Source organism: Delphinapterus leucas, chromosome 10 (assembly GCF_059928025.1).
Source record: "Delphinapterus leucas isolate spDelLeu-1000000601 "Yukka" chromosome 10, BTC_Dleu_Yukka2, whole genome shotgun sequence".
Classification (NCBI taxonomy): Eukaryota; Metazoa; Chordata; class Mammalia; order Artiodactyla; family Monodontidae; genus Delphinapterus; species Delphinapterus leucas.
In genome coordinates this window covers 86,297,101-86,321,124 of record NC_143138.1, presented here as the reverse complement: position 1 = coordinate 86,321,124, position 24,024 = coordinate 86,297,101, and the positions used below count along the sequence as shown (strand labels likewise).

The window sequence follows — 24,024 nt, the reverse complement described above, 5'->3', positions numbered from 1 at the left end:
AATATATGTTAAAACCGTGCAAAAAATTTTTTTGCTGGTGTGTAGGTGGAGTTAAGTTATTGACTCATGTATTATCTCCTGCTACGTGACATTATTACCAAAACTTAATGGCTGAAAACCGTAATAATCATTTATTATCTCTCATAGTTTCTCAGGGCCAGGAATTCAGACAGGGCATAGAGGGGCCAGCTTGTCTCTCCTCCATATTGTCTGGGGCCTCAGCTGGCAGACTTGAAGGCTGAGGTCTGAAATCATCTGGAGGCTTGACTGGGACTGCAAGGTCCACTTCCTAGGTGTCTCACCCACAAGACCGGCAGGCTGGCGCTGGCTGTTGGCAGGAGGCCTCAGTTCCTCCCTGTGTACATTTCCACACAGAGGGCTGCTTGAGTGTTATCACAACATGGCAGCTGGCTTCCCCCCAGTGAGTGATCCAAGGGACAGAGGGAAAGACAGAAGCTGTGCTTTGAATAACCCACCTCAGAAGTCACATAGCATCCCTTCTCCCACATTCTTTTCTGTAGAAGAAAGTCACTAAGTCTGGCCCACATTCAAAGGAAGGGGAATTAGGCTCCATGCTTTGAAGGGAGGAGTGGCAATACATTTGCAGATATGTATTAAAACCATGACAGCTCAGATAACTCAAAACTGGTTTTTCACCCACATGAAGTCCCCTCAAAAATTGTGTGATAGGTAGTGTAACAACCCATTATGTGGAATAATTCTACGTATGATAGGATGTCTGACACCTCGTCACCCCACCCCTACTCCACCAAGCGCCAGTAACACTTCTCTATCGCTGTAACAACCAAACACATCCCCTGCATTTCCATAATTCCCTCACCTTGAAAACCACTGTAACGGGTAACGGAGAGCAGCAGAAATTATGGGGCAAGGAAGCCACACAGTCAGACCCTGGCATTATGAGGGTTCTAACATAGTGTGCAGGAAAATCTCCCCATTGCTTTTAAGATGTGTGAGTCACGCTCTGCCACTCCACCAGCCTCGCTCCTCTGCTGCCCTCCCCTCCCCTTGCCCTCTGCCCTCCACTCACACCAGCTTCCTTTTGGCTCATCAGACATGCTAAGCTCCCTCATGCCTCAGGCCCTTTGCACCTACTGTTCCTCTTCTCTAGAACATTTTTCTCTTCCTTTCTTATACCCACCCCTCTTCGCCTTGTTCTCAACGTTTCCTCAAATCCATCTCCCTTTTCCCTTCTAAAGATAGCCGATTCCCCTGGAGGCATGGTTTGCTCAATTTGATTTTAGTTACGGATTTGTGTGATTATGTGTTCCATTTCTGTCTCCCCTGTACAAATGCATACTCAAGGATGGCAGAGGAAGGAGGGGGGGAGGAGGGAAGCAAATGAAATTCTTGCCTTAGCCACGGAGCTGGGCAGCCTCAGATAATGTGGAAGAGTGTACTGTTCCTCTTGGGCTCCCTGAATGAACAGCCCCACATATCACCTGTGAAAGGAAAGAGCGGGAAGGGCCCAGTCCCCGTTGAAATACTGGTAAAGATATATATCTGACTGCGCCCATGAACACATAAAGAGGCATGGTATCTCCCCAGTTCGCAGTGAAAAACCGCAGACGCTAATGGTGGCGTTGCTAGGTTGTTCTGCCGAGCGTGATTTTCTGTTTCAGTTACTGCCGTGGTGGTGATTTAGCAGCCAGACCGTCTGAGAGATGCTCATCAGAGGTTAGGTTGTAAGTGCCAGTAGGAAAGAGATGGCCTGGGTTTGTCTATTTCTGTCTCTTTTTCTGTCTGTCTGTCTCTGTCTCTCTCTGCCTCTCACAGTATAACAGGTGGGTTAGGGAATTCTCTGGTGGTCCACTGGTTAGGACTCCACGCTTCCACTGCAGGGGGCGCGGGTTCGATCCCCTGGTTGGGGAACTAAGATCCCACGTGCCGCGCGGCGCAGCCAGAAACAAAACAAAACAGAAACAGGCGGGTTAGCCTTTATTGTCCACGCAAATAGCCCTTCCAGGTTAGGCTGTGGCCAGACCATCGCTGTAGATGGCTGGCTGGGGGACCATGCCACTGTGATCTAGGTATACTGGGCACTCACCACTACTCTAGAGCAGGGCTGAGTTCTCTACAAGGGATCTCGTAATCACCACCAAGATACAGAGAGCATTTACTGTGTTGCAGGTACCCTGGCCCATGGATGTGCTTCTTGCTGGCTTGCCCCTGACCTGATGTCACTGCAGACTCACAGCAGCCTCAGTGAGGCTGCTTTTGTTACTGTCACCCCCGTTTTACAGCGGAGTTCACTGAGGTTTTAAGTAAGTTGCTTAAGGTCAAGCTGCTATAACACAGTGGAGCAGGGGCTTGACCTAGATTCAATCTGATTGTCCTGCCCGAGCTCTTCACATTGTCCTTCACTGCTGGCTCCTGCCCCACCAGCAGCCAGGGCTCCCATGTCATCCCTTTGTCCCCTTCATTAGTCCCTGGCTCTGCCTCTAGTGCCCCTGCAGGCTTTGGGGTGACTCCAAAGAAGGTGTGGAGAGCCCTGGTCAAGCTGGCTGGGGATGAGGTGACATTCTTCCACTCCCTGGAGAGGGCTTCAGGTAAGAATGCAGGTGTGATCTCCATGTCACTGCCTTACCCTTGAGCCTCCTGTAAAAGACTGCTTCTGGCAGCCGAGGGGTCGGAGAATTCCCATGACCTCCCAAGGGTAGACATTTCCTACAGATCTGCCCAGGAAAGGAGGCCTCATGATAACAGGGTCTTCCCTCTGTAGAGACTTCCACCATTCAAGTGCTTTCATTTATATTGTTTACTTACGTAGTGAATGTCCTGAGTCTGGTCTTCAGCTTCATGGGGCATGAGTGGCAGTTGTGGTGGCAGCAGGGAGGCATTTGCGAGGCTTCCTGAACCCTAGAGCGCAGTCTCGGTAATCCCTTTGAAATCTATAGCCCAGTTGTGCCCCCTGACATCTGCTCCTCCAGCCCTCCCATTCATAGTATACGCTCCTAATGCCTGCCTTCAATTCTTTTCTGCCTGAAATACCTGGTTCAGTTTCCTGAACCCTGACTGATAAACCCCATTTCTAGTCAAACACCCTCACCCTGTAATTTTCCTTCTCTTTCTGAGGCTTCTTCTGTGTCCTTCCCAACAACGTATACCAAACATTTAAAACATTTTTAATTTAATATTTTTGCAGTTTAATTTGACTTTCTTTCCTTTGCAATTAAAGACTCATGATAAATCACACAGGTTATCTCCTTTAATCCTCCCAGCAAGTTTGGAAGTAGGCACTAGTAGCCCCATTTTGTAAATAAGGAAACTGAGGTTCAGAGAGGTTAAGTGGGGGCCTCCATGGGCTCTATGGTCCCTTGTGTGAATTAGAAAAAGGAGCCTCATCTTGGGGGATAGGTTTCAAAATGGCACTCACTCCGCAGGTGAATTACAAAAGGGCCTGCGTTCCTCTGGACTGTTGGAGCCCCAGAGCCAGAGAGCTCAGCTTGGTGACCAGGACGTGGACCGATTTCAGTCCCCACATACCCTCCAGGTCAGGTGTAAACGATAGGACAAAACCTGCCCAAATGTCCATTGCAGCCCTAGTTAAGGGTCTCACCCAAGGTCACACAGTTCTAAGTGGTAGGGCTGCTCTCCCTCTTTTTTTTTTTTTTTTTTTTTTTTTTTTTTTTTGCGGTACGCGGGCCTCTCACAGTTGTGGGCTCTCCCGTTGCGGAGCACAGGCTCCGGACGCGCAGGCTCAGCGGCCATGGCTCACGGGCCCAGCCGCTCCGCGGCACGCGGGATCCTCCCGGACCGGGGCACGAACCCGCGTCCCCTGCATCGGCAGGCGGACTCTCAGCCACTGCGTCACCGGGGAAGCCCTCTCCCTCATTTTTTAGCAACTGTACTGTGTTGTTGGATGATGCTCTAACTTGTCACTGAGCATTTGTGCTGTTCCTTAATGTTTAATGTCTATGTGTGTGTATTTATGAATATCTCTTCTTAGGGCCTGCTTGCTATTATACCTACACTTAGTAACTACTCAGCACTTACAGAATAAATGAGTGCATGTTCTGTTTCCTTGAATAGATTGTAAACACATGACAGGTAGGGACTATGGTTTATATCACTTTGACGCCTCTATGCCTGGCACTAAGCATTTTATATAAATCTGAATATAATAAAGATCTCTTGTCAATAATGAGGATGACTGTGTACTGTAAGTGCGAGCTGCATTTGTGCTGTGGTGTCATGAGGTTCACTTGAGAAAGTTCCATGGAGGATGTGGATGCTGACTGAGCTTCGAAGAGTAAGATTTCTGAAGAAAAATGGGAAGGGGAGGCCAAGTTGAAGGAATGGCCTGGACAAGAGTGAGAAAGAAGGATCGGCATGATAGTTTAGAAGTAACAGTAGGATCAGCCCAAATAAGAGAGCTGATGCGTGTCGGGGGAGTGGTTAGAAATAAAGTGGGCTGAAATTAATCCCAATCCCACTTCCAGCTCCACCATATGCAATTAACCCAGACCTCTGTTTACAGGAGGAATTTGAAGCAAAGGCCACAAAACCAATACATCGCAGTTCCCCAGGGACTCCGACCACAACCGATGACACGAACAACCATCAGTGTTCTTCAGCTCTAAGAACTCAGAGAGGCCAATAGCCATAAAAGACATCCTGTAATTAAAACCATCAACCACTATCCATCTAATGTTTCAGGCAGGCTCTGTGGGAGAGTGTGGGGAGGTGGGGAGGGGAAAGTAAGGAGGGAATGCATGATGTATGTTTGTTTGTATGACTGGTTTTACAAACTCTAACCAGCCTCTGGCCATACATTATACCTCTGATACTAATGGCCTTGTCCTTTGTCATATAAATTTGTCATGATATAAATATGGGTGATAAGATTAGATAAACTGGTTAGGCCCCTAACTGCCAAAATAAAAAGCATTTGGAAATCAGTTTAGGTCTTGAAGAAAGCAAATTGCCAAGAAATCCAAGGAGCTCATCTTCCCAGTGAGTAAATTCTGTGGTTTGGTGTCCCAGATTGCATGCTTCAATGTCACTCATGACTGTCCTCAATTTGCCTGTCTGTGAAATGGAGAAAAAAACCCTTACTCTAAATGAGGTCAGTAGTGTAAGTCTCCAAAGATAGTTCCTATCTCCAAGTGACGATTCTGGAGTGGCCATAAGGGGCTCTCCTTTTCTCACCTTCCCTTCGTTAGCACTGCCGTCTGGCCGTCTCCTGGCTAAGAACCTGTAAACGGTAGTTAAGATTGGGGAACAGCTAGGGATAAGGACCGAGCTCTGGAAGTAGAAGTCGGGCATTGCACATCTGTGCTTTGGGAATGTTCTGTGTTCTCTGTTCTGTGGTACTTCTGCCCATCTTCACACTATTTGTCTCAGTCCACTTCTTACCCTTTTCCTGTTCAATTCTGTATCTCAGGGAGGCTGCCACTCAGAAGACTGTGTTTCTCAGGCTCCCGTTTGGGCTGATTTCCACCTGAAAGTTATTTGGAGGTGCTCGTGGGGTAATGGAGAGCAGAAGGAAGGGAAAGCCAGGGTATTTATCGCTACTCTCTGCTCTGGTGACATCTTTTTGCATCTCTCTCCGCTCCCTCCATGGCTTCAGCTCTCACCAGCAGACCTGCCGTGATTCCAACTTCCGTTAGGTGATCCCAGTACCTGGGCCCCATCGATCCCTCTCCGCCTGTTGTCCCTCCAGCCTCTGAGGGCTTCCTGCTCCGGCTCATCTCTGGGGTTGCCTCACTAAGCCCTGATTGCCTTCTCATCCTCTTCCATCTCCTGTGGTTCAAGTCCTCATAGTAAATTGCCTCTGTTGTAAATACCTAGAGTGGAACCCTGACTGGGACAGCCCCAATGGGAAGCTTTTTGTGCAGTGTCTTTTTCTTTTAATTGAAGTATCCTTAATTTACAATATTATGTTAGTTTCAAGTGTACAGCAAAGTGATTCAGTTTTTGGGGGGTTTTTTTGTGTGTGTTTTTTTGGTGAGAATCATTAATTTTCAGAAGTGATTCAGTTTCATACACACACACACATATATACATACACACACACAAATATATATGTACATATATACACATATACGTGATATACACACATATACACACACACAAATATATACGTACATATATATACACATACATGTGAATATATGCTCTTTTTCAGATTCTTTTCCATTACAGGTTAATAATATACTGAGTATAGTTCCCTGTGCTACGCAGTAGGTCCTTGTTGTTTGCCTATGTTATATATAGTAGTGTGTATCTGTTAATCCCACATTCCCAGTGTATCCCTCCCCGCCTTCCCCCTTTGGTAACCATAGTTTGTTTTCTATGTCTGTGAATCTATTTCTGTCTTGTAAATAAGTTCATTTGTATCATTTTCTTTAGATTCCACATAGAAGTGATATCATGTGATATTCGTCTTTCTCTGTCTGACTGACCTCAGTATGATAATTTCTTTGTCCATCCATGTTGCTGCAAATGGCATTATTTCATTCTTTGTTATGGCTGAGTAATATTCCATTGTATATATGTACCACATCTTTATCCATTCACCTATCAATAGACATTTAGGTGGCTTCCATGTCTTGGCTATTATAAATAGTGCTGCTATGAACATTGGGGTGCGTGTATCTTTTCAAATTAGAGTTTTCTCCAGATATATGCCCAGGAGTGGGATTGCAGGAGTGCAGTATGTATATCAGGACCTTCTGGTCGCAAGGGTAGCCAATATGAACCTGTACCACAATTCTCAGGTTAAGAAATGTCACGTTTCTTTATGTTTCTCTGATCAACTTAAAACTGGCTCAGTCCCCCACCTGCCTGGTGGGCTGGATGTCCCTTATCAGACATCACTGGGACTCATCCCCATACTCTGTATAAGAATCTCAGGTTCCCCCTGCCTTTAGGGAATGGACAGGGAATGGTCCTTGATTCACCAGGCTCCCTACTGTTACCATCACTTTTTCTGCTTCATGACCCCACTGTCAAGTTCAGCTTCTCCATCACTGATCACACTGCCTTTCTGGGTGGGCGTTTTCACAGAAACGCCCCTCCCAATAGTCTTCTCCACCTATGACAGCCTCGGCCACGTGGGACCCTTGACGATACAATCAAGACTATCATGTCTGGTGTCCAGCCTCCCTGGCATCCCCTTCAGAGTAGCAGCCCCTTCTGGGTTGCTGCATAGGACCGCCCCAGCTTGATCAGAGCCGCCACCCTGCATCAGTCTCCCTGGGTGAGGCCACGCCTCCTCCTGCTTGACCCCAGGCACGCCACCGGACACACTTTCCAACTCCATCTGCCCTGGGGGCCCGGAACACTGGCCTCAAGCTGGAGGGCTGCAGTGTGGGCAGCACCCACAGCTATGTTCTGTTTGGCGCTCAGAATGTTTTTAACATGTTTAAAATTTGCAATAGTTTAAAACAGATCCTTTTTACATAAAAATCTGAACTTCCATCTTTTCTTGTAAAATCAGAAAAATCCCGCCACAGTGACCCCACAAAGCCTGATGCCACGAATCACGCAGAGCTGAATAGCCGGTGTCCCTTCAGAGGGGCCCTCTCTTCTGGCTCATTTCTTTCATGGAGTGTGACCTGCCTACCCCCAGGCACCAGATGGGCCAGCTCCAGGTCAGCCCTTCAGAGCAAGGCCTGTACATTCTTTCCTGGTGCAGTGCTCCACGACCCAATCATTGTGTGTGTGTGTGTGTGTGTGTGATTATTACTACAGTTAACTATTTTTTTTTAAATCAAGATGTCACAACTTCTCAAACTGGTTAGTTTATTATGAAAGTAACAGAAAAGCCAGCTCATACTAGTTTAGGCAGAAAATGTGAATTTATAAGGGTATAGGGGTATCTCAGAACTCAGAGGTGAAAACACACATGGGTCTCAGGAAGGAACCAGCACTGACTGACCTTTAAAAGTCTGAACTGTCTGTCTCTCTACCTCTCATCCCTGCCTCTGCATCTCTGCTTCATTCTTTCCTTCTCTCTCCAGAAGATTCTCTCCTGCTTCACTGTGAAAGGTGCCCTGCTAACAACTGCCAGGAGTGTACCTTAAAGATCCAGGCACCCCAAGAGAATGACTCTCTTTCACTGGGTCCCACCTCAAAATTCTCAACGAAGGGACTTTGATGGGCCCAACAAGAGTCAAGCCCCAGAGGCAGACCAATCACTGAGAGAGTGGGAGGGGCCACGCATTTCCACGTGATCCAGAGCAGCGCTGAACTAAGGGGGTGTGGTTGCTAAGGGGAGATGGTTGTGAATCGGGCGGACCCTCAGAAGGTGTCCCACCCTCCACCCCACCTCGTCCCTCACAGCAGTTATGCCAGTGATGAGCGGCACTTGCTTTCGAAGTTTCTGTGGTCTGAGTCTCTGGCACAAAAAATGGCACCAAGAGCGAGCCGTGAAAGATTCATTAAATGCCTGCCTCTCTGTGGGGGAAGCGATGCTAAACCTCGTTCGTGCTCATCATTAATTCAGTACCAGGCTGGACTCTTTGGCTCAGAGCTTTCAGCTTAAAACAAATGAGCTTGGATGTACAGTCAGCCCAAGGTTGCCTGCAGGTGATCTATGATGACACCGGCTTCTCTCTGGCACACCTTCCTTTCAAAGGTATTGCCAATTAACAGATTCTACATAGCCCTGACGACCCCTTGGAGGACATTTGGAGCTCCAGATTTGTAGTTAGCACCTTTCTTTGCTTAATTACAGTGTTATGGATATCTCTACACCCTCTGTTTACTCTGTCTGCTAAGATGCTTGCTGACAGCCAAGTGCCACCTGCCTGGCTCCAGGGAAGGTTAATGATGAGCCCTTTCATTAGGCAGAGGAAAAGCTTTTACCCCCAGGGAGAAGTGGCTGGGCGGAGAAGAGCAGGGCAAGCACCAGGTGGGAAAATTGATTCTTGGTTCCCTCTCTCTCCAGAGTCAGGTCTTTACCCAGGAGTTTTCTTTTGTTCTTAGAATGGAAATAGTAGCTCACATTACTGAGCTCTTACTGTGTGCCTGTTGCTTTGTTTGGTGGCCAGTCTCCAAGATAGCCCCCCGTGTCCTTGCTTCCTGGTACCCATACCCTGGGGTAGTCCCTTCACATGATGAACCAGAGCTGCCCCATGGGACCAAGAGCATAGCACAGGAGGGACAATATGTGACTGTGGAGGGCAGCTTCTGTCTTGGCCTCTTGGATAGCTTGCTCTGGGGGAAACCAGCCACCATGTTGTGAGGACACTCACACAGTCCTCTGGAAAGACCCACGTGCAGAGGAACTGAGGGCTTCCACCTACAGCCAGCACCAACTTGCCAGCCATGTGTGTGAGCCTTCTTGGAAATGGATGCTTCAGCCCTGGTCAAGCTTTCAAAAGATCCTAGCTCCCAGATTAAGTCTTCTGAGGCCCCAGACATTGTGAAACACAGATAAGCTGTCCCAGCTGTGATCCATCTGAATTGTCCCCACAAACTGTAAGATAGAATAAATGATCGTTGTAGTTTTAAGTCATTAAGTTTTGGGGTGGTTTGTTATATGGTAACAGACCACTAAAAAGCTCCATTTGTACGCTACAGCATTATTTCATGTCATCACACAATAGCCTAATGGTGGATGTCAGTCATTTCACAAGTGAAGGAACTGAGGCATAGGAAGTTTTCTCACTTGCGTAATCCACATCGCTAAATACCAGTTTGGTTGGTGTCCCGTCCATATGCCCTTAGTCCTTGCTATGTCCTTCTGCAAGTACCTGCAACTCTCCATCTGAAAGTTTTCTCTCCACCCCGACATGGGGCAGGTCAGAATTGCCAGAAGTTAATGCTTCCATGGGCAGCCCTCATCAGCTACTACACATAGGACGTAGAGGATTAAACCCCCAGCTTCCTTTACCTCGTAGGTGGGATCACCCTTAGTCATGTTTTACAAAGTCTCCCAGATTCCTTAATGGGATAGAGCCTCAGTTGTCCATAGTGGAAATTGATTGGTAATACAGCTTTTATCTGCCACCTTTCTTTCCCTGTTTCACTCCCTGCCCCCCAGCAGTACTCTTGGTCACCTCCCAAATTAAGTACTTGCATTCAGATCCTTGTCTCAGGGTCTGCTTCTGGAAGGACCCAGAAGACAGCTAGGAAGTGGCAGTGCTGGCTCCCAAGCTAGCTCTCTGAACCGTGACACCGTTGAGCCTCACACAAGTCGAACTCCTCAGCATCAGAGATTCTAATTTTCCAATGCAAATAGACCCCACACCTAATAAGACTTTGCAGTTACCTGCTGTTTGGGATTAGCCACATTTGTGATCTCTCCATTCATGTAAGTTATTGAGAATTCACCAAGTAGATATGAGGCAGGGGTATATTATTCAGTGTTGGTTTGTGTTTTACTCCCTAGTATCAGATAGTCAGGCTTGTCCTTGAACTCTGGCTTCATGTTTCCAGGGCCAAAGGGATGGAGTTAGCCTGGAGAGTAGAGCTGCTGCCTCTGAGTGTCAGCCAGGGATCCTTCCCATCTTAGAGGGTTGTGAGCTGGAACAGCCCAAAGCCCTGGAGAGTAGTGTTGAGCAGTTGCCACATCAGTCAGCTGGAACAGAACTGCCTGGGCTCATTTTTCTCCTTCTCATTTGCTCTTTTGAAAGCATCAGTGCCTTTGGCAGCCTCAGCGGGGTTGACCAGAAAGCCAGAGGCTCTGAAGAAAAAAAAAAAAAACACACCTGGCTCTGGAAAAAGCCCCAAACATTGCATCTTCCTCTCCCCAGAGCCCTCAGCCCTCAAGTCCCCTGTCCTCCTGCCCACCCGCTTCCCCCAGCTGAGCTCAGGCCTCCCCTCCCTCATTCAGGAACAGTCTCTCAGAGATACCACCTCTCTGCCATGGCTCTCCCTGCCAGTGAGGGGCAGAGGAACACAGTCTTCCTGTCCATCACCTCCTCCTAATGCCACTCCCAGAGCCTCCCCAGGAGTGCCTTTGCCTTTTTCTTAAAAATGGAAAGAAGTGTGTAGAAAGGGTAGTGGCAGTGGAAGATGTGTCTGTCTAATTGACCTGTCATCTAAGTTAGCTTCTCCAGTACCATCTTCCACAGGCCCCTAGTGCCTGGAGACACAGTTATAGGTGTTTTACAGTCAAATAAGTTTGAGAAACACTGCACATGAAACCTCTTCTTGAAGGTTAACAATGCACATTAGCATATTAAAGGCTCAGGTATGTCCTGTAGTTAAGAATTTTAAGCCAGTATTTTCCAAAAATGTATAACTGCACATTACTCCCAGTTTTAAAAACTGAAGACCTATTAATATCTGATCAAGCGCCCACGTTCCACGAAATAGCTTAGCAATCATTGTCCTAAATCTTACAATTATTGCCTGCAAGAGGATTTTCCTAATCCCCATTCATGCCGGGCTTCTTATGTTTGTGAGATAATAAAACAGACAAGGCTGTTCTCCAAGTATCTGCCAACCTTTCCAGATTGCTGAGAAGATTAATGAACATATGAGCGTTAGGTAGGGTCTGAAGTATCACAGATGTCTGTTATTATTACTGCTTGTAAACTCTCGACTGTAGTTTTGTCTATAAGGATTGCTAATAAGGGATCTTCCAACAACTGTAGCAGGTTGAGTACCAGAAAGTAGGCGCTGAGATGCAGGATGTGCCAGATGTCTATTAGGGAGTGGTCTTGATGTCAATACCCGAGGAAAAGAGAAGGAAACAGGATTGGGCAGAGGGAGAAGTTGGGCTGCAATGCATCCCAGTGATGGTTTAAGCCAACCCCAAAGGGCATGCCAGAGCTGGGCTGGCCATTCGAAGTTGACCTTAGTTGGGGTGAGCAGGGGGAGGACTTTACATTGATCAGTCACTGGATATACCCACATCTGGAAGGTGACTGGGCAACTCCTGCATTGGGCTACCAGCAGTTGTGGGAGTAAATTGTTCATTCCTGAAGGGAGACCTGGGTAGCACATCATCGTGTCCACTCAGTAACCTTCCATGTGCTTCAAGGAGATTAGTGTTCCATGCCTGATCCCTTTTAGAATTTCAGTTGGCAGTCCCATCACTGACCCTTTATTGATTTGGAGAGTTGATTAATGTCTTGCCTTTTGGAACCGACCTTTCGGTATTGAACAGGCAAATTTGCAGAGAGACTCCAAATCAAAACCTCACCTTGATGTATGATCATTAGGGAACGCTAGATCACCCCTGTCAGTGGAGCCATTTCCCTCTCTCAACTGGCTAAGGGCTTCTTGGGGTTTTTCTTCCCTCCAGTGGGAAGAATGCCCCCTTCTTTGTAGGTAGGTGCGCTGGGTACTCTGCAACTTTGTCCACTCTGTTCTGGACCTCGGTGGACTGCTACAATGGGCTCCATTGCCATCTAGCTTCTATTTGGTTCAGCCCATGGGAAGCTCCAGTAGGAGAATGGTGGAGTGGGGGAGCCTACAGAGGTTGGGGTGCTTCCTCTTCTCAGCTCCCTCTGTCCCTAGCCAAGGGCAGTGCCTCTGTTCCTTTATCCCAGGCCGCATCTCCTATCAGCCTTCTCTCTTGGAGCTACAGCTCTTGTTAGTTCATGTAATTCCTCCTTGCACTCCCTGTTCAGGCCTGGGTATGCGTGAAGGGAAGTAGCCTCCCTCCGCTGTTAGCTGGGATGTGCTTCACTGTTCTTTTCTGGCTTGTCTTAAACCTCCCTTTGTAAATTGTACTTTCACAAAAGTCTCCCTATTCACCCCTATTGAGGTTTTTTTTCCCTGCCAGAACCCTGACTCTCTAAATAATCCCATTAGTGTTTCTTGTACATCCCTACCTGTTGTCCAGCGATGAAGTGACTTCAACCGGGCTCTCAGAAGACTCCTAAAAGACCGGGAACTAGAGAGGATCTGTATATCCTGGTTCTTGGAGGCAGACACTGAGGTCCCTGAAACTTAGCGCTCCAGACTTTTCTCCACTTCTCTGTTTTATCTTGAATCATTAGCATTCCCGAACCAAACCTGAGTCTGCTCGCCCATGCGCGGTAAAGTCAATCTACTGACACCAGTTTGTAGTGAAGGAAAGTACACTGTTTATTGCAGGGCACCAAGCAAGGAGAATGGACAGCTCACGCTCAGAAGACCCGAACTCCCCAGTCCCTTTCAGGGAAGGGGTTTTAAAGGCAGTGTGAGGGAGGGCGCTGCAGGATGCGTGATCAGCTTGTGCAAAATTCTCGGACTGGTTGGCATCAAGGTGAAGTTTCAAGCATCGTCATACTTCTAGTTTCAACCAGTCTAGGGTCTGTATTCTTGTGGTCAGCAGTTTTCATCTGGTGAGGGTCAGCTTCCTGTAAAAACAACTTAGGAATGTGGGTCAGGCATTTCTCTGTATCTTTCTGGGAACTGGGAGCTTGGTGATTCTGCAATGTGGCGGATTTGTAGTCTAAATTGTTACCAGTTTCCCAGCCCAACAGTTATTCTTTGTTTCTACATCTTCACATTTCCTGATAGTTAACTCTTGAGTCAGCCCGGGAGGCCTCGGAGACTAAAGCAAAAGCCTTATACTTCAAAGGACAGGGACACGGGAGCTTGTACATGGTTTCATCAGGACAGTGTTTCTCAACCATTTTAAAAGGCATCATGTCCGTTGATAATCATTACAACTCTGCTTTACATGCATCTCCTTGGCCCTTCCATCATGTCATGCTCAACAGATGTTTGTGGAAAGAACAAATGTCTCTGAGCTCATATCCCTCACTTCCAAAATGAGGGTAATAACCCTCCTAAAAAGCCCCTGAAGTAGGTGTCATCATTGCCACACTTTCAGAAGGGTGGAAATTAAGGCTCAGAGAGGCTGAGTAACTTGCTCAAGGTCACAGAGCTAGGAAGGAGCAAGGTGGGAACAGTCTGGGGTTCTTGATAACTGTACGACTGTCCCCTACTTTCCAGCGGAATGCAAGGAAACCAATGCACCCTTGAAAAGTGGGGAATTGAGATTTCTAAGGCCAGAAAGATACGGATTTTTTTTTCTTTTTAACTATCCTCTGAAAATCCACAGCAGAAGTCTGCCCTTAAGTTCCTCTAGGGTCTGGGTAGAAACATTCCCCTTCTCATTCCCATCATGGCCCCAAAAGTCCATTATCATGTGGACCCTTGGCCTGTCATTGCAGTGATTCCGAGGCCAAACCTTACCTCCCTGTAGCTTTGATTTAAATGGTGAGTCCCTGGGCTACGGAGAGGTGACAGAACATATGTGGCTTGTAATTTGAGCTACCCCACTTATAAAGGGGCACATTTCTAAACCTCTCAGAGCTTCAGTTTCCTTACTATAAAATGGGAAAAAAATTTACTTCACAAGGTGACAGTAGAGTCAACGGAAAAAAAAACCCCCAAAACCCAAATACAGTGTCTGGTGCAGAGGAGCTGCTCAGTGTATATTGAATCCCATCCACCCGCCTTCCAGGAGATCCCCACTGCTTCCCAGGGGTCAGCAAACGCATCACCATCCTGGGTGGGGTACCGGGAGGGAAGTAGTGTCCTGCTGCTGATTTATAACCTGGCTGTGCATGTTGCATTTCATATCAGCTAAGGTGTGGAAGGCAGTTGTGTCAAGCCGTGTTCCCTGGGGCACATTCCAGCAGGTCAGGACACTGTCAGCAGAGCTTCAGGAATCCAAGTGCACAGTTCCACAGCATCCTGTCAAACCTAACAGCCTGATCTGATCATCTGATGTGAATTACCTCCAGAGCCACGAGAACGAAACCATTCACAGGAAGTCATTCTGCAAGGGAGTCAGAAACGGAAATGATAGGGAGGAGAAAAGCCCAGCCTTTGGGGGGATTTAATACAGCGAATGCCAAGCATTTCCTAGTTCACAAGCATTTCCTTGTCAGGCTCTGTGGGTGGAGGTGGAGGGGTCTCGAAATTGTTTAGTTACAAATGATGATATCCTGCGAACATTGGCTGCTTGTAAGGCAATATGAGAGCACCAGACTTATGAGGAGGTGGGAAGCAGGCACCTCTCAGAACAAAAGTCTACAGAGTCTTAACATTTGCTGTTAAAGTAACTAAACTTCCAACTTTCTCATCTCTGTTTCTTGGTTCAAAGAGAGAGAAATATTTGAATGGCACGAAGCCAGGCAATGTTCACTCCTGGTCTAGTCAGCGGTGGGCTTGCATAGGTCCACTGTGACCACAGGATCTTCCTTCCCCTGAGACTGAAGGAAGCCAGTTCTCAGAGAAGGATGTAGATGAATTGGCCAGAATTTCAAGAACTGTCTGCAACAATAAGCAAATTCTTCAGCCTTTCCCATTTACATCTGGCTCCTTTTCTGTTTCAAGTTTGTGAAGTACTTCACAACTTGCGAGGAGTTTTTTAGAAACTCGTTTAGTTTCCTGACTGTGCCAAGTTCAGTCCTGCCTTAGGCCTTTTGAACATTATGCCCCCTCTGCCTGGGAAGCCCCTTTTAGCCCTTGACTCCCTTTTTGGCCAGGTTTCCCTCTTCATCTTCAGATCTCAATGTCATATCCTCAGTCAAGTCTTCACAGACCCTCCACTAGCTCACCCGCACTCATCAGTGTCACCCTGTGGTGTTATTTTATGCTTTTCCTTCGCGGAGTTCATGGCAAATGGAATGGCCAAGTCATTTGTGGAATTATTTAACGTCTGTCCCTTTGACTAAACCTAACCTCTGCAAGGGCAACGGTTGAGTCTTCTTATTCACCACTTTATCTCTGCTGTCCGTCAGATTGCCCAGAACAGGTAGGAGCTTGCTATGTGTTTTGGTTGTTGTTCTGTTGAGTTCATTAATCCTCCAGATAACCTTCATCTTTATTATCTTCATCTTCCCTGTAAGGATACAGGCTCAGAGACTGCAAGTGACAAACCTGAAGCCGCACAGCTGGGAAGCTGCAGGGCCAGGCAGGGCATCTCTTAGACACGGAAGCCTGCACCCTTTCACTACCCGATGCTGCCTCTTGGATAGACCCGCGACACCTCATTTCAAGATCCGAATCCCCACGAGTGGTCAGGATGTCCACACACGCATGTGGCATTTTTGCTCAGGATTCCAAGGCCCTTAGGAGCGAAGGTTCGCAGTCTCAATCTGCTAACCTGCAGACTGGTTCCAGGCACCCTTTTAACACCCCCTAGGGGGGGTTAAAAGCCCAAAGGGCCAATCCCATTTCCAAGGATTTTACTCGGTAGGGGGTGAGTGAGGCTCCAGGTCCTTTTATTTTGACAGGCACCCCCAGGTGATTCTGTTGCATAGCCAAGATGCACCAGTGCCCTAGGGAATGTGGTACCTGGCTGATCTTTCCGTTTTTTTTTTCTTCCTCTGTTTTGATGGCCGACCTTTTTATTCAAAGGGAAACGCGTCCCTCTCCAGGAAGACAGCAGGAGGGCGTCAGTTGTTTGAGTTGCTGGGATGAGAACAGGTTCTTCCTCGCTTGCTTTGGCGGCCTGCTCTTACGGTACCTCAGAACAGGTGGACCTCACAAGGAGACTTATGGGTTCCAGCACCAGCTTGTAAATAAGTCATACGGCACAGCTGGGTCTCTGGCCTCATAAATATTGACCAGCTGTGATTAAACCATCCACTCCGTCACCTTATGTAGTGCGAAAGCCCTTTTATTAGGGTATTAAATAACCATGAGGCCATGCCTGTTCTGTACAACCACGTTCCTCGTGAAGTACAAGGCTCCAGCCAGGTGACATTGAACCAGGCAGGTCAAAGAGAACCATCATTTCCATTAAACACGTTATTCACTGAGCGCTGGCTACATGCCAGCCATTAAGCTAGGTGTTGGTGTGCTACGGCGAAAGTGAGATGTTTTAGTCAGAAAACATATTAAAAATAAACGCACCTCTCTAAAACTACCAGAGGGCTTCCCTGGTGGCGCAGTGGTTGGGGGTCCGCCTGCCGATGCAGGGGACGCGGGTTCGTGCCCCGGTCCCGAAGATCCCACGTGCCGCGGAGCGGCTGGGCCCGTGAGCCATGGCCGCTGAGCCTGCGCGTCCGGAGCCTGTGCTCCGCAACGGGAGAGGCCACAGCAGTGAGAGGCCCGCGTACCAAAAAAAAAAAAAAAAAAAAAAAAAACTACCAGAAATGAAGTCAGAAAAGGGTATGGAAGAGAAGGAACCAGAGCACTGCCAGGATAAGCCTTCACTGGAAGATGCTGGGTGTGTTCATTTCCCAGGTGTAGGAATTAGTGAAGACTGCTGAAATGGGAACAAGCAGAGTGTGATCTAGAAAAGGAGTCAGCCCCCATCACTTGCAGAGACTCAAAGATGGGTAGAGGAGAAGGACAGCTTTCTAGTGGAAAAAAGAGAAGCCTTCACACATGTCCTGATTGGAGGCTAGTGGCATAGGCAAGCTATTGATGGGTTCATTAGAAACGGGGCATCCTACGTGATCGGTTAGGGTACGTATTTGACTTTCTCTGGTTTGTTTTTCTAAGTTGGAAGCAGGGGCACAAATTAGGGACGCTGCCACTTATTAATCAGGTCCTGGTCATTTGGGGTCATTTGTTACACGAGTTATTTTTAGCTTCCTGGACTAGTTGCTACAGCTGACAGTCAAACCTTCTGGATTAGTTCCTGTGATGCTAGGTTGGCTTCCTAGACTGGTTGCTTCAGGTTGTGGGTTAGAGTTCTACTTGAGTATAATAGTCTGGTCATTGTCCTTTTGTATTAAGTCTCTCCTAGGGCCGCCATAACAAAGTACCAAAAACTGGGTGGCTTAAAAGAACAGAAATGTGTACCCTCACAGTTCTGGAGACAAAGATCCACAATCAGCGTGTCCGCAAGAGCCTCTCAGTTAGCTTTGGGTCGTTTCCAGCAATCCTTCGTGCTCCTTGGCTTGCAGCTGTGAGACTCCAGTCTCTGTCCCCATGGTCCCATGGCCATCTCGCCTCTGTGCATCTGTGTCTTCACTTGGCATTCTTCTTTGTGTGTGTCTGTCTCTGTGTCTCCTCCTCTTCTTAAAGAGACATCAGTCATATTGGATTAAGAAGCCTAGTCTCGTCTGACCTCTTCTTAACTTGATTGTATCTACAAAGACCCTATTTCCAAATAAGGTCCATTTACAAGTATTAGGGGTTAGAACTTGAACATATATTTTGGGGGAAACAATTCAACCCATAATATAAGGAATACAGGAAATAATACAGGGTTGTAAATGCTGTGATGGGAGGTGAGGGAAGACCTTGGGAGCACCATGAAGAAGGGCTTGACCTGAGTTTAAAGGAACCTAATAGGCTTCCTGGTGAAGATGACATCAAAGCAGAGACCCCATGGATGGGTAGACATTAGCTCAGCAAAATGAGTCCCAAGTAGAGGAACAGCATATACACAGACCAGGAGGCAGGAAGGAGCGTGGCATCTTTATGAAATTGTAGGTGGTTCAGCCTGGCTGGAGCATAAAGAATGAGAGGATAATGGTGAGAGAGGAGCTTGATGATGGAGAAATGGGACTGTACACATTGCAAGTTTCTTGAACACCAGGGAAGCAAGAGGAGTCCACCAAAGAATCTTTATTTGTAGGAATCTTTTTCTTTAGCTGAAATATCTAAGATTCATCATTTATATGTACAGTGCACACTGCTAAGCTTGGTGATCTAAAGAGAAGGACCTGGGTGGCAAGCTTCTAGAACTGATATAAAATGAGAGGGTGATTGTTCAGTTCATTTTTCTGTACCTACTATATACACTGGCCATATAGCAGGAAGCAGAAATCCGCATTTCACCTGCCCTGTAGGCTGTTATAATCTAACGCGGGGGAAAGACATCAATCAAATAATTCCTGAAATAAAAGTTTGATTATAGGTCTACATAGGGAAATATCTGTAAGGTTAGATACTAAGGATTTTTCCCTTTAAAAAAATTCACAGTGGTTTAAACACATGAACAGGTTTGTTTTTTTCTCCCATAAATAAAATCCAGAGGTGCCGGGTATAGTCTCTCTATAGTCATCAGGGACACAACCTCTTTCTGTCCTTCTGGTCTACAACCCTCACCATAGCATCTCATGGTCCAAGCTGGCTGCAGAAGCTCCAGCCATCAGGTTCACATTCCAGGAAGGATGAAGAACAAAAGGACATAACCCTTTAAAGAGCTTTCCTTGAAGTATCAAACAACCAAGTTCTGTGTACATATCCTCCATCAGAACCCAGTCACATGGCCACACATCCAGAAAGGCTGGAAAATACCGACTTTTAGTTGGAGTCATTGTCACCCCAAAATAAAATCACAATTCTGGAACCAAGGAAAAAGGCAGAAAGGATATTGGGTGGGCAGCCAGCTGTCTGTACCACATGGGCTATGAAGCAAAGAAACATCATTCTATGAGAAAGTGATGCTGACGTTGAGAGATGCAGGATTAGGGGGCATTAACCAGGTTAAAGGGGGAGGGAATGTGGGACTCCCCATAAACCAAACAAGGGCTATTGTATTTGGACCACAAATGGGAGGATCAAGTTCTGGGAGCTAGAAAAGGAGAGGTAGGCAGAGGCCTAATGATGTAGGGCCTTGTTAAAGATTTAGGCCTTTATCCTAGCATCCTGGAGCTTCTAAAATGTTTTCAGCCGGGAATGGGGTTGCCCGATCAGATACATGTGTTTTGAGCATGTATGTTGTACATGGTGCCAGGCGCTGGTGATCCAGAAGTGTGGCATCATTGTGCTGGTGGAGTCTCGTTTTATCGGAGGGCAGCCTCATCCTGGGTTAGAACTTAAGATCCATGTACCCAGCTGTGTGCAGGCAACTGTGGGTGTCAGGGAAGGGTTAACAGCAGAAACGACTCTTGAGGGTTAAGTACAGTTTCAGTAGGATAAACGGGAGGCCAAGGGCATTGCAGGCAGAGTTGGGACAAAGGCTGGAAGTGTCCAGTGTGGAGGATCTTCCAATAAGGCTTATTCCCGGAGGCAAGTCAGGAGATGACACTTAAGGCTGGGCAGGGGTCAGATCATCAACGGCCTTGCGTATCGGCATAAGGAGCTGACTGTTGGGGGGTCGTGGAAATGTGTTCCGTCAGGGGATGACACTACACGAGCCGAGGTCTCGAACATCAGTTCCGGCATCGGCATGCTGGAACGCAGCAGGCATAATTGCATAGTTTCTTAAAGAGGAAACTCCTTTTTATGCGCTTGAACTTCTGTCTGTTGGGATCATGCCTAGTTTTATCACCGTAGGCAGGTACCTAGTCTACTCCTCCTGCACCCTGTGAAATAGTAAAATTCAAGTCTGCAGTCCTGTATCTGACTTTCCAAAGTCCAGAAAACTCTGGAAACTGAACTTTTTTTTTTTTTTCTTTTTGGCAACTCATTTGAGGGCCAGACTTGAACCTGACGTAAACTTCCTGAGTTGACCTCATCTGGTATGAGGTGATTAATGGTCTGTTTAGCCCACTTAGTGTGAATATTTACGTGTTTCTATGTAGAAATATTAATGGCTTTGATGACAGGTGTTAAATATTAGATGGTATATATGTAATATAGTATCTCTAACATCAAAAAATTCAAAATCCTACCATACAACTGGCACAAGAGTTTTAGTTAAGGGATTGTATATAGCCCCTGTGTACAAGCAAGAACACTGCAGGAAAATTTTTTTTTTTTTTTGCATTACGCGGGCCTCTCACTGTTGGGGCCTCTCCCGTTGCGGAGCACAGGGTCTGGACGCGCAGGCTCAGCGGCCATGGCTCACGGGCCTAGCCGCTCCGCGGCAGGTGGGATCTTCCTGGACCGGGGCACGAACCCGCGTCCCCTGCGTCGGCAGGCGGACTCTCAACCACTGCGCCACCAGGGAAGCCTCACTGCAGGAAAATTTGCTCTAACTAGGGGGCTGCACTTAGAGATTGTTTCAGCAGCTGAAATCTACTAGATGCAGGACACACTGAACTTATGGAACCCATATTTCATTGGGTCATAGAAGCTATAAAATCAATAGGCTCAAAGAGAGTTTTCCTACCTTTATGGATGATAAATCAATAGGGGTTAACGAGGAAGGCTTGTGGCTACCCAGGACAGATCCATTAATTATATGAAGTTAACGGCATGGCAAACAACTAGCATCTACTTCCACAAGGCCGATGGCATTATCGTTATTAATAATAATAATTTATATGTATAAATACTTGAGAGTGTATCAAGTGTTTTTGGAAATGCTTTTTCCTTTCATTCTTGTAAACGATGATGGATGGATATATTGGCATTTCCCAGTCTGCAGCCAAGGACCACAAGCTCAGAGGAGGTAGGTGACTCGTTCAAGGTCATTCAGGCAACATTTACACACAGGGCCCAGCCTAAGTCCTTGTGATTCTGAAATCTGTGGTCTTAAGTTCAACAAGCAATAACATTCTTAGCTGAAGGGTGACAACCTTAAAAAAAAATTAGAAAGGTCTGTCTTCTCCCAGGGGCCAGCCCAGTAGGTGTCATCTCACAAGCTCACTCCAGCTCAGTGGTTGCAGGTGAAAGATAACAGCCAGTCGCAGATTTCTAGGCTGATTGTAGATTTCACGAGGACTGTGGATTCCATGAGAGGTGAAAAACACAGGGATCTTTTTTAAAAACACAGATCCCTGGGCTGCATTCCCTAAGGACTCTGGTTTGGTAGATCTGGAGCCACGCTTGGGAATCTGTGTTGTTTAAACTTAGTAATGAAAATATCCAAATAGTCAAGAGTAAGGAGGACAGTGACCCTCCCCCCGCCACTCCCCACCAGCTACAGCATTTTCTTGTGTTTTTGTTTCCTCTCTGGGATGCAAGATCTGCTCCATTCGCCCCTCCAGGCTTCAGAAAGGGTGAATTCAACAGCTGTGTTCACAGGGTTCCCTTGCCCTTTGGCTCCCAGTATGTTCTAGCAGGGACAGGAAAGTCAGAGGAGAGCAAGATTGGCCTGTGCATTTTCCTGGCTGCCTCCTGGCAGGTTGACAATGACTGTGTTCCTCTCCTCCAGTTACAGCTCATGGCAGCCAGCATTCTCTGACCCCGCACCTCTGTCTACAGGTCCTTAAGCATTCCTGTCCTTTGCCCCTTCAAGCCAGGAAGTTTTCCTATCATTGCTTGCTCCATCCCTCAGTGATTTCCCTAGACCTTGCCCACATCCTTATCAACAGTAAATGCTCCCCAGTGACCTTCCTTGCATGTGCCACTACAGTAAGTCCCCTATATACGAACCTTCAAGTTGCACACTTTCAAAGATGCGAACGTGCGTTCCATCAGCGTCAGGCGTGAGTGAAATTGCAGCTCGCCCTCTGTCTCCTATTGCTGACGACCCTTCAGCTCTACCATCTCCCACCTCCTCTCTCTCCTCCAATCAGAAACTTTTCTTGACTGTTCACTCGATGCCAACACCTGTATGCCAGCTGTTGTACCGTACTACGATAATTTTCAAGGTACTGTGATGTAAGATTAAAAATGTTTTCTTTATTTTTTGTGTTTGTTTTTTATGTATTATTTGTGTGAAAAGTATTATAAACCTATTACGGTACAGTACCACATAGCCAACTGTGTTACTTGGGTGCCTAGGCTAACATTGTTGGATTTACGAACAAATTGGATTTACGAACACGCTGTTGGAACGGAGCTCATTCATATGTAGGGGACTTACTGTATTTCCTGTGGAGACGCTGCCTGATAGATACCAACCCCTCTTTTTATTTATGCCTGAATATTCTCAAGCCAATCACTATGCATCTCAAACACCACTGTCATACGCAGCAAAACAATAACTCCCTAATATCGTCTACTAGCAGGCATCGGTATATTCTAAACGCCCCATTAGTGTCTCTCATCAGTTAGGTTTGGAAATCACTAGCGTAGCTCACTTTGGAGGGGTCTTTCCAACTCAAATAATCTTCCTCTTGCCTATGCAAAGAATATTCCAGTTTATAGATTTTGAGTCAGTCTCCACCTGGTGGCAGGAAATCTTGCCTGGACTGTGGGCTGGTAAATTAGAACCTGGTCCTCGGTGAGGTGACATTGCCATGGAAACTGCTTTAGAACATTTAGGACGTGGTTTGTGCACCTGGATGTATCTATACCAATAGATCGGCAGAAAAATCAGTTGGATGCTGAACCAAAGAGTCTACTCAAGTGCATATCTTCTTTCCTCTGGGGATGGGATGGCCGACCGTAGGACCAAAAAGACACGTGATTATTCAACCCGAGTCCGGGAGCATGCCCTCTCTGAAGTCTCAAAAGAAATCTCTCCAAATACTTACCATAGGGAGTCATGTCCCTTTCCTGAGTCTTACCGTAGGCCAAACTTGTAATTACGTGTTTTAGTCTTTGAACATTTGATTGACTTTTTCAGGTTTAAGATCAAAAACATCCATGAACCACTCCTTGGGCCCTCTCCCAGAAAGAGGCAAGCTGTGGAATCTGGCCAGTTGGAAAGGCAGCGGGTTGGCAAGATGGGACCTCTGAACACCGCATTGCACCTAAGTGCCTGTGTGTGTGCGCAGGTTACTGCCTGTCGCTGGGACAAAGCTGCACCTCTGCCCTTATTCTTGGGACTTCAGTCTCAGTGAGTTTTAAGAAACTGTTTCATCCTCACTGTACTAAATTCCAATCCTGAATGAAGAGCTTGTCCAGCAAAATTCCACACAAACTTAGAGCTGCAGAAGTTGGCTGGGGATCAAAGCACCTGGTTTTCTTAAAGACAGTCACCTGGGGCATCTGACTGGGTATTTGGTGGGTTGGTTCCAGGCACTGATTTCCATGTTGGCTTCTATGTGAAAGAACTTTCCACTGAGGTAGATGATTTATATTATTCTGGTTTTCAAAGCAAATCCTTCAGTGACCAGGCTGCTACAACATAACCTTCAAAGGCTTCACTGGTCACCCAGCTGCCCCACCATGCACTTACCAGTAAAGAGCAACCCGGGATGTACATAGATACAGATTTTTGCATGTGGGCACTTAAGCAAGGAAATCAGGCAGGACTCGAGCTGTAGAGAGCATTTTGGTGGAAGGAGAAAGGATCACCTATCAATTAAAAGCCCACCTGGCTGTTACCTTCCCCCATCCTTAGTTCTTTTTTTTTTTCAGTTCCAGTATTTTTTTATTGAAGTGTAGTTGATTTACAATGCTGTGTTAATTTCT

At 46.9% G+C, this 24,024-nt stretch overlaps 1 long non-coding RNA gene across 1 annotated transcript in view; it reads left to right on the top strand.

The window, feature by feature from the left end:
* LOC149748309 (uncharacterized) overlaps positions 1–22,347 on the top strand; it is a 30,913-nt gene extending 8,566 nt beyond the window's left edge. The window contains exon 2 of the long non-coding RNA XR_016394745.1: positions 2,152–22,347. This is a non-coding gene — a long non-coding RNA (uncharacterized LOC149748309). The remainder of the gene's footprint in view (positions 1–2,151) is intronic.
* Positions 22,348–24,024: the final 1,677 nt, after the last annotated feature.